Raw genomic sequence first — 9,554 nt, forward strand, 5'->3', positions numbered from 1 at the left:
GCCTCTAGAGAGTGAACAAGGCAAATGTTTACGTCGCACAACGCACAACACACAACGCACGACGGACAAAATTCGATCACAAAAGCTCACCATGAGAACGTTGTGCTCAGGTGAGCTAAAAATAATATATATAAAATATTATTCTAAAAAATAAAAGTTGAAACAATCACAAAGCAGCGTTGAAACTTTTGTGCAGACGACATTAATGTATACGTAACTTTTTTTATAACAGCTGTCATAATTAAATGAACAAGATTATAGTTTTCATAATTGGCATAAAGGAGGGAATCAGTGTCTTTTGCTATTATATTGTCTGTCACAACATATGTCCATGAGGGGCAGCAATTATAGCAAAAGAGATTATTGATTACAATTACTTTCATTTGCTTTCATTAATTCTCATCATCAGCTAGATTGCGTATCCCACCCACAAGCTGTGATATCATAAAGTTTATAGGTATGAACTGATTTTCAAAATGTATTTTCTTCTCAGTAACAAATTGAACTTGGAGAGGGTGTATATTATGCTGTACACCACAGTTCATAATTGACCAAAATAAACAATAATGTTAATGGTTAGATGTAGCTATTTCTTTGAGAATGTGAATATATTTACTGCAAATCATCAAATTTTGCACTTTAAATACCTAATTTAAATTAAGTTGTCATGCGCTACAAAAGATATATACAAAGGTAAAGATCTTATACAGGTAGTTCTGTGCCCTACACAATTTTAACTGCCAATTCAAAAGACCATACTTTTCATGCTTTGACCGCTTATGAAATCTTGATTTTGATTACATAGAACAATGAAATATTTTTTATGGGAATACCATACAGGGCTCGACAAATTTTGTTCAGCAACTTGCCCTGCAGGGCGAGTAGCTAATATTTTCACTTGCCCTGCTGTAATATGTACTTGCCCTGCAATTTATTGAAAAAAATGCAATAAATCAGTAACTTATGTTTTATTGTGATTTTCAATTGGTAAATATCTGGTTTATATTTACAATAAAAGTGCTCCAAAATTTCAAGAAACACAAACATTCGCCATTTTTCTTAAGTATCCAATAAATTTGTGGCATTTGTTACTTTTTAAAGATGTGATGAAATAACGTCCATTCGGGCGTTTTTTTCCCCCCACTTAACACGCGTAAATCGCCTGACGTGATGTTCATGTTTTAATACAACACAAAATACACCCACACTTTCCATGCGACATTCTACATGTCTGCATAATTTTTGCATGCTTTTTATTAAGACAAAGGATAAAGCACTGTTTATTTAACGCTAGAATTTGTGAATGTTGCGTAAGCATTAAAATTTGGAAGCGTAACGGGAACAGAACTAATTTTAGCGTAGTGTGCAATAATCAGCATCCGGTTAATTTTCAATCGCCGATTAATTCAACGTTGATTTGTTTGGTAAAGATGTGTTAAAATTTGAAATTTTAATCTTTTCGGCCAGAAATGCCACTCGCCATGCAGGACGAGCGCTGTCGGAATATTCACTCGTCCGGAGCCGATTTCTACTCGTAATTACGAGCGTGCAAGTGGATTTGTCGAGCCCTGCCATATCATGGAAACTTAAGGACAATGAAAATTTGAGTTAACATTTGAACATCTGACAATGACAATATGAAATATTTCCAGGGGATTTTGAGGCACACGCTTGAATATACAGAAGACAGACAACAACATATCCTAAAAGCTCCCCATGGTAACTAGACAGATAAGTTAAACAAGAGCTGTCTCAATAGGATGACATATGCCTCAAAAAAACGCTTTGATACAAGTTATGAGCATTTTTTGAAACCTAAACGCAGATTTCAAAACCTACACGCGGACCCTAAGTTCAAGGTCAAGGTCAAAGGGGTCAAAATGTTTGCGCGTATGAAAGGCTTTGTTTATATACACATGCATACCAAATATGAAGGTTGTATCTGAAGCGACATCGAAGTTATGAGCATTTTTCGAAACCTCAACGCAGATTTCAAAACCTAAACGCGGACCCTAAGTTTAATATCAAGGTCAAAGGGGTCAACATTTTTGTGCGTAAGGAGGTTGTATCTGAAGCGACATAGAAGTTATGAGCATTTTTCGAAAACTAAACGCAGATTTCGAAACCTAAACGCCGACCCTAAGTTCAATGTCAAGGGGTCAACATTTTTGTGTGTACCGAAAGGCCTTGTTATATACACATGCATACAAATTTGAAGGTTGTATTGGAAGCGACATAAAAGTTATGAGCATTTTTCGAAACCTAAACAAGTTCAATGCCCAGGTCAAAGGGGTCAACATTTTTGTGCGTATGGAAAGGCCTTGTTTATATTCACATGCATACCAAATATGAAGGTTACATCTGAAGCGACATCTATAGAAGTTATGAACATTTTTCAAAACCTAAATGCAAAGTGTGACGGAAAGACAGACGGTCCGATCACTATATGCCCTCCTTCCGGGTTATAAAAAGAATATTTATAATTCTATTCTACCTGAATTCATACAAAACAGCCAGAGTTGGACTATCCTCCAAAGCAGAGTATGAATTTTAGTCACTTACTTTATTGTGACCCGACAAGTCCTAGATTCTAATTAACAGGATTGGGGTTAACTGTAAAATCTTATGTAAGCTTACAATTTTGATAAGAAAACAAGAGCTGTCACCATAGGATGACATATGCTCCCTATAAACGCTTTGATAGAAGTTATGAGCATTTTTCAAACCTAAAAGCAGATTTCGAAACCTAAACGTGGATCCTAAGTTCAAGGTCAAGGTCACAGGGGTAAATTTTTGTGTGTGTATGGAAAAGCCTTGTCCATATAAACATGCATACCAAATACTAAAGGTTATATATCATGAGCATTTTTCGAAACCTAAACGCAGATTTCGAAACCTAAACGCGGACCCTAAGTTCAAGGTCAATGTCACAGGGGTAAAACAATTTGTGCATATGGAAAGGCCTTGTCCATGTACACATGCATACCAAATATGAAGGTTATATCTCCATGGACATAGAAACTATGATCATGTTTCAAAACCTAAACGCAAAGTTAGATGGACAGACGGATGGACGGACGGACAGACGGACGGACAGTGCAATCACTATATGCCCTCCTTCGGGGGCATAAAAATGGCATGCAAATTCATTGAAACATCAATACAGTCAAAACTGAGAACATCAGTCAGTCAAGAGAAATGGCCAAAGTGACCGCTGTTGACAAGTGACGGCTGTTCTCGGATCACCACTGTTTAGATGGTTGGTGAGTTGGTAGTATTGCTACAATGTTACCCCAACCAGTCATTCCCACAAAGTGTAAAACAAAGGCTTATTGGCGATAAATATGCATACTAACAAACATAATGAATAATACATTAATATCTTTATATTTATATATATATTTATTTAATGTCATAGCTATTTTTAAACTAAATCTATGACTTTATCAACAACAAAATTGTTGTTTATTGATGAATCTCGTTAATTCAGTAAATCTGAAAGTTTGTATTACATTAATTGGGAGAGATTTTTATATAAAGGTTATCATGTGTCATTGACCTCACATCCAAAAAACTTTTAAAAGCTGAATCACTGTCATAAACCAGAAGTAAAGTATAACTGTATTGTTCTCATTCAAAGAAAAAGACAACAAAATCTTGTAAAAATTTACTTAGTTTGTTATTTAAGTTGCAATTCAATGTCATTTTTTCCTTAATAGACGATTACTAATCCCTTTAACGCTTTCTTATAACAACACTCGCCAGCTTAGAGTTGTTTTAAACACCTTATCAGCGATAGAGATCAATTGACTTTGTCATGCTCTCATGCTTTGTCGTTATGACTGCAGCCGATAATTGCACCTGTTTCATTTGTGTTCCTTTGTGGTGTGATATGTCTCAATACCAGGTAACTAGAAACGTAGGGAATGTTATTGAGGGTTTGCATGGAACTATTGCCTTTGTGCACGGAGTGTATATTGACAGGAGATGAATCGAGTATTTGACCCTTACTGTAGTAAATTCAATCTTATGCAAAAACTATTCATCCGATTTTATTGTTTTATACGTTATCTTGTTGCTTATTAATTCCTCTTTCAAAAAAATATAACTTTTAGTATATTCCCGTTGTTATTAATGGATTTATAGCGAGTTAAACACAAGAAATACACATTTTATGTTTTACCACCGCGCGTTTTAACGTGTTGTGGCTATCGATCTTTTACGATTAGCGTACAGCGAAGCGCCGAGGTTATACATTTTGATGTACCCACTCACGTCTTTTGTTAAATTATAGTTTCATTTCTCGGCCGATTTTGACAAATTATATATCATTAGAAAGCTTACGTTACGTAGTAAACAGATATATCAATATATATTAAGTTTTTCTTCTGATTTCGACAGCCCGGCGAGTTATAACTTTAACTTTTGCAAATATCATACCGTTTTGGAGTTTTAGAATCAAGATTTACGGTTGACATGTTCGTACTTAATACCAATTTGTAGCGTTTATATTTGGAGTTCAGTTTTAAAAATTACATCTTGCTTAGGAGAAAAGAATTCTGTATACGATAGAAAAAAATTTGTTTAAAAACGAAAGTAATAAAGGAATGAAGGCGGGAAAATGTAGCGCGCGTTCCTAACGCACTGAACTGATGCTACGGTCTTGGCGATTATGCTTTTGTTTAGAAACCGGCCATTGAATTTCTTTTGCCATCTTATTATATTTTTTATGGAATATATTGTAGTATTTTGTTCACGAAACATATCAATAAAGCTTATTATAAAATAAATTAACGATTTCAGCTCTTGTTTATAACACAGAAAGGGTGTAAAATTTATGATGAAACAGCGTACTAGTATATAGCGGACCCTCTCGATATTATTCTGCTTTGCATGCATACTTGAAATAAAATGGGTGTCAAAAACATTCATCGTTTGCTGTTTATTATCAACAGGGTAATTATGTATAATTATTTGAAATGTTATTTACCTTAAATTATCAATTTATTAAAGATTCTTGAAAATCACGGTTCGTGTTACGCGGGTCATTTCGTATTTTGACATCAGGGCATCATGTCCAACTATTGAAAATCAGATTATTTTTCACCGGGACGATGACGGCTTGAATTTAGACAGGCAGACAGATAGTTTATTCAGACTTAAACAACAGTACATCGTCTTCAACTCAAATATATAAATTATTTTTAGACGAATTGTTAGGTGATTACACATATAGCAGTGATGATTCTGAGAATGTTGCCATGTTTCTTATCCGTGTAATCTAGAGTCCATGGTTTGAGCATTTTTATCGCGGTGTTCAAAAAAAGATATCTCAATAATCTTGTTTATTGATAGATCTGTGGTTTTATTGCCCCTGTGTTCAGCACAAACCAATTATCTCGTTATGATCAGAAACTGTGCCGACCAATACTAAATAACACTATGGTGTCATACGCCACAGCAGGGACCTATACTTGTATATAGGTCCCTAACCACAGGTGGCAATGTCTGGTCAGATTATTTTTATGATACCTCCATGTCTTCTCGTGGTATTAGTGGTCATTTCTTGGAGTAATGTAACGCCAAATACTCAATTTTGCGTTTGTTAGATATGTAGCGTATTGAAAACATTTATAGTCATCTGCCCATACAGATTGCCATAAACCATGGAGTGTATATGTAATCTAGAGTCCGTGCATAAACTAAATACTGTATAGATGTCAGCCAGCTAAATTACAATAATTATATGTGCTTAATACCTATACATGTACATTTTAAACATTTAAAAAATCTAATACTTAACATTTAACGTATTTAGCGGGTACCGGTAAAAAAAACTCCGTCATTTCGTAGTCCTATAAAGAGTGTATGGTAGTGTACGGAACAACATAATTAAAAACAGCATTCTCATTTGACCACAACGGGGTTAAATAATCTTTCCGAAAAATACAAATAATACAGTTTTAATTTAGAATTCTATATATTTATAACTCTGTTAACTTATAAAGATATTTCAATATACATGCATAGACAGTTGACCGTGATTTTCAAGAATCTTTAAATAATTTTAATTAATTGATAATTTATGGTTAATAACCTTTCATATAATTTTACATAATTACCTTTTTGATAATAAACAACACACGATGAATGTTTTGACACCCATTATATTTGAAGTATGCAAAGCCGAAAAATATCAAGAGGGTCCGCTATACATTTGTATACGCTGTTTCATCATAAAATTAACACCCTTTCTGTGTTATAATCAAGAGCTGAAATCGTAAATTTATTAAGCTTCATTAATACTTAGCTTTATGGATATGTCTCTAGAACAAAATATTTCAATATATTCCATAAAAAATATAATAAAAGTGGCAAAGGAAATTCAATGGCCGGTATCTAAACAAAAGCATAATCGCCATCAGTTCGGTTCGTTAGGACCGCGCGCTACTTATTTCCGCCTTCATTCCTTACTTGCTTTCATTTTTAAACCATTTTTTTTGTATCATATACAGTACAGAATTCTATTAAACTAAGCAAGATGTTATTTTTAAAACTGAACTCCAAATATAAACGCTTCAAATCGGTATAAAGTACGAACATGTCAAGATATTTGGCGTAACGGTCCCGTTTCATATCCGTGTAATCTAGAGTCCGTGCTTTGTGTGGTTAAAAACGCCATAAATACACAATTGTGCATACATATGTATTTTTTGTGTGTGGTCTTGGGCTGAGGGGAAACACAGAGTACCAGTAGTCCAACTTTTTGACGCTCTCAAATATTAAACTACTTTTTAAATTGGTAATATTTGGAGCATACAACAGGGGAAAGACCAAAACAAGGGTGCAAAGTTTTCCTTCTGTGTCTATATTGTTGCTCAGGTATTTTGTGCGCAACATTCAAGCCCCGATATCAGACAGTTAATATCAACGGATTGCAATAATATTTATATACCTGTGTAGATAATTCATTTTTCGATAATGTCCTGTTAGAATTATGTAATGACACTTTGGATTTTGCAGGCAAGAGCAATTTTAAATCCAACCACTATTCAAATTTTCAATACCTCTCAATTTGCTCGCTGTGATTTATTTATAGATAACCGAGCTACCATGTAAACCCTGTGGTTTAAATGTGAAAAATACAAGGCGGAAAACACAGTATGCATAGGTCTGTTGTGTGCGCAGAGCATTATATAGTAAAGCGATGTTATAATACTTTTCTGGATTAATTGAGCATTGTTTTTTTTCTAAAGTGACAATTAAAAATTTGGAAAGTTCTGAAATAATTAACATTTTTTATTTTTATATGGTACATAAATAATTTTTCCAAATTCACTCACATTAATAGACAGATTACACATACACGTTACACCGTAATGCCTTCTTCTGATTGGTTGACATTTAAACCTGTTTCAAAACATGGCGTGAGGTTAGTAATTGTGTTGCGATTTAAGCAGACGTTTAACTCTAGAATTATTGCCCTACTAACTTTAATTCAACGAAATTTGAGGAAAAGATGGACTTCTGAACTAAAACTGAATGAGTTGGTAATATATAGGTCTACAGTACACTCCACGCGTTTTCCCCAATTTCCCTCCATACTCCGCGGGTTTCGACCTGGAGGGAGATTAAGAAAATCCCGCTATACGCGGCGTTTGCATAATTTTGGACGCGGCGGTTAACGATCGGCAAAACTGATAAACCGACGCGGCGGCCCTCCGCGTTGGCAACGCGGGGGAAACTCCGCGTTTTACGAGATAACGATCAATTTAATTTTGTTGATTCCTGATTTTCAAATAAAATAACATTTATTACAAGTACATACATGTACATGTAGTATAATATTTACAATAGAAAAAAAACAACCAAGATAGATCGATCCCGACGTGGATGTAGAAGTAGTTGTTGTTGTATAGAAAACTCGTTGATTTGCGACACACAAAACGTCGTCTTTGAACTAATACTTACCAATTAATATAAACACAGTTTGCAACATTGTTTTTATTTTGATAATTTAATCCAAAGTTTTCATGTTAGCAGGTGATTTTCTATACTGAACATGTATACAAATGACCAAGGACCTTAAAAATCTCGCAAATCTGTGTGAATTGACATTTTGACGTAATCAAAGAAAAGCCGCTTCCTGTATAAAGGCATTACTTACTCAAGTAAACACGTTCAACGAATGCATAAGGAACGGTTTTAATTGGCGGAACAAAGTCAATTCTCTGCTCGCTAATGCATTGATTTTCTCTTTGTTTGTAGGTTATTCCATTGATTGCTAAAAGGTGGTAACTATTGAGTTGATAATTGCATTTAATATTCACAGTTGTATTCTTGTTGCGTCGACATTCTAAGCAATGTTTACCAGTAATTATGGACCAAATCGGCAGAGTGACATTCACACATGTTAATCCCTTTTGTCAAAACACCGCAGACAGCAGTCTACACAATAGGTCAGTAGACAAGCTTTGCGTGTTTTCATAACGTCAAACACTTTAAATCCAGTTCCGCCCAGATGTCTTCTTTAATCCGTTTACAGTACAATTAGTGTTAAAATAATTACTCTACTAAAATACCCTAACGTTAAAGATTCGGCGTGTTCGATTTGAAATTATTTTAGAGGAAATATCAACTTATTCGCGATATAATTTCGTTAATAAATACCAAAGAAACTTTAAACCGAAATCAACAAAATTCAATGTTCTCTGCGATACAAAGTTTGTATCAAAACATCAATACACGCACGCTTTGCAGGAGTATACATTGTACCTTGACCTAGTACATTGCAGCATAATTTTCGCGCGCTTTTGTCGGGAAATCTAATGATAACTGTATATTGGAAGCATTTGTAAACGTCGTGTTAACAATTAAAAAATCGTAGTGTGTTTCGGATTACTAATTATTATTCTCATTTGGAAATTTTACGGAACATTTATTCTTGTGTCATATGTGTTATGATTTAAATATTAATTTGTCAAATGTATTTTATTAGACTATTTCATATTGTAGACGTACCTGTGAATTAAAAAACATAATTTTTATACGTATTAATTTTCTATACAATTATCTTTTTTATACATGTACTACAGTATTTAAACAATTTATTATAACAATGTTTTTATTTTTTGGCATGCCCAGTAGCACACTGCTAACGCGGCGTTGCGCGGCGATCACTGATAAGAACGGAAAGTGTCTGCATTTACCGACTAGCCTCAAGTAATACACGCCGCGGGAATTAGCGAACGCGGCGTAACGCCGAGCGTTTTATCGAGTTCACCTCGCTCTTCCAACGCCGCGTGAACACTCGCTAGCAGAAAAAAACCCGCGGAGGGAGCGAGTATTTTGGGGAAAACGCGTGGAGTGTACTGTATATATAGGTCTTTGATATTTGAGAGCATCAACAGGTTGGACTAAGTCTAAGAGTACCCAGAGAAAAAACCCACCTGTCAGATATGGTGACCACCAGCCAAACTGACATGCTGATTGAACCTGGGTCACGTAGGTGAGCAGCGCGTACCAACCACTGCGCTAAACGAACAACCCGTCGG

The 9,554-nt window shown here is 34.9% G+C and overlaps 1 protein-coding gene across 1 annotated transcript in view; it reads right to left on the minus strand.

Annotated features, from left to right (window-relative positions):
* Positions 1-9,554, minus strand: part of LOC127853030 (aldehyde dehydrogenase family 16 member A1-like) — a 37,527-nt gene that overhangs the window by 27,667 nt on the left and 306 nt on the right. The gene's annotated exons all lie outside the window — the stretch shown is intronic.

This window comes from Dreissena polymorpha, chromosome 12 (genome assembly GCF_020536995.1).
Source record: "Dreissena polymorpha isolate Duluth1 chromosome 12, UMN_Dpol_1.0, whole genome shotgun sequence".
Lineage (NCBI taxonomy): Eukaryota > Metazoa > Mollusca > Bivalvia > Myida > Dreissenidae > Dreissena > Dreissena polymorpha.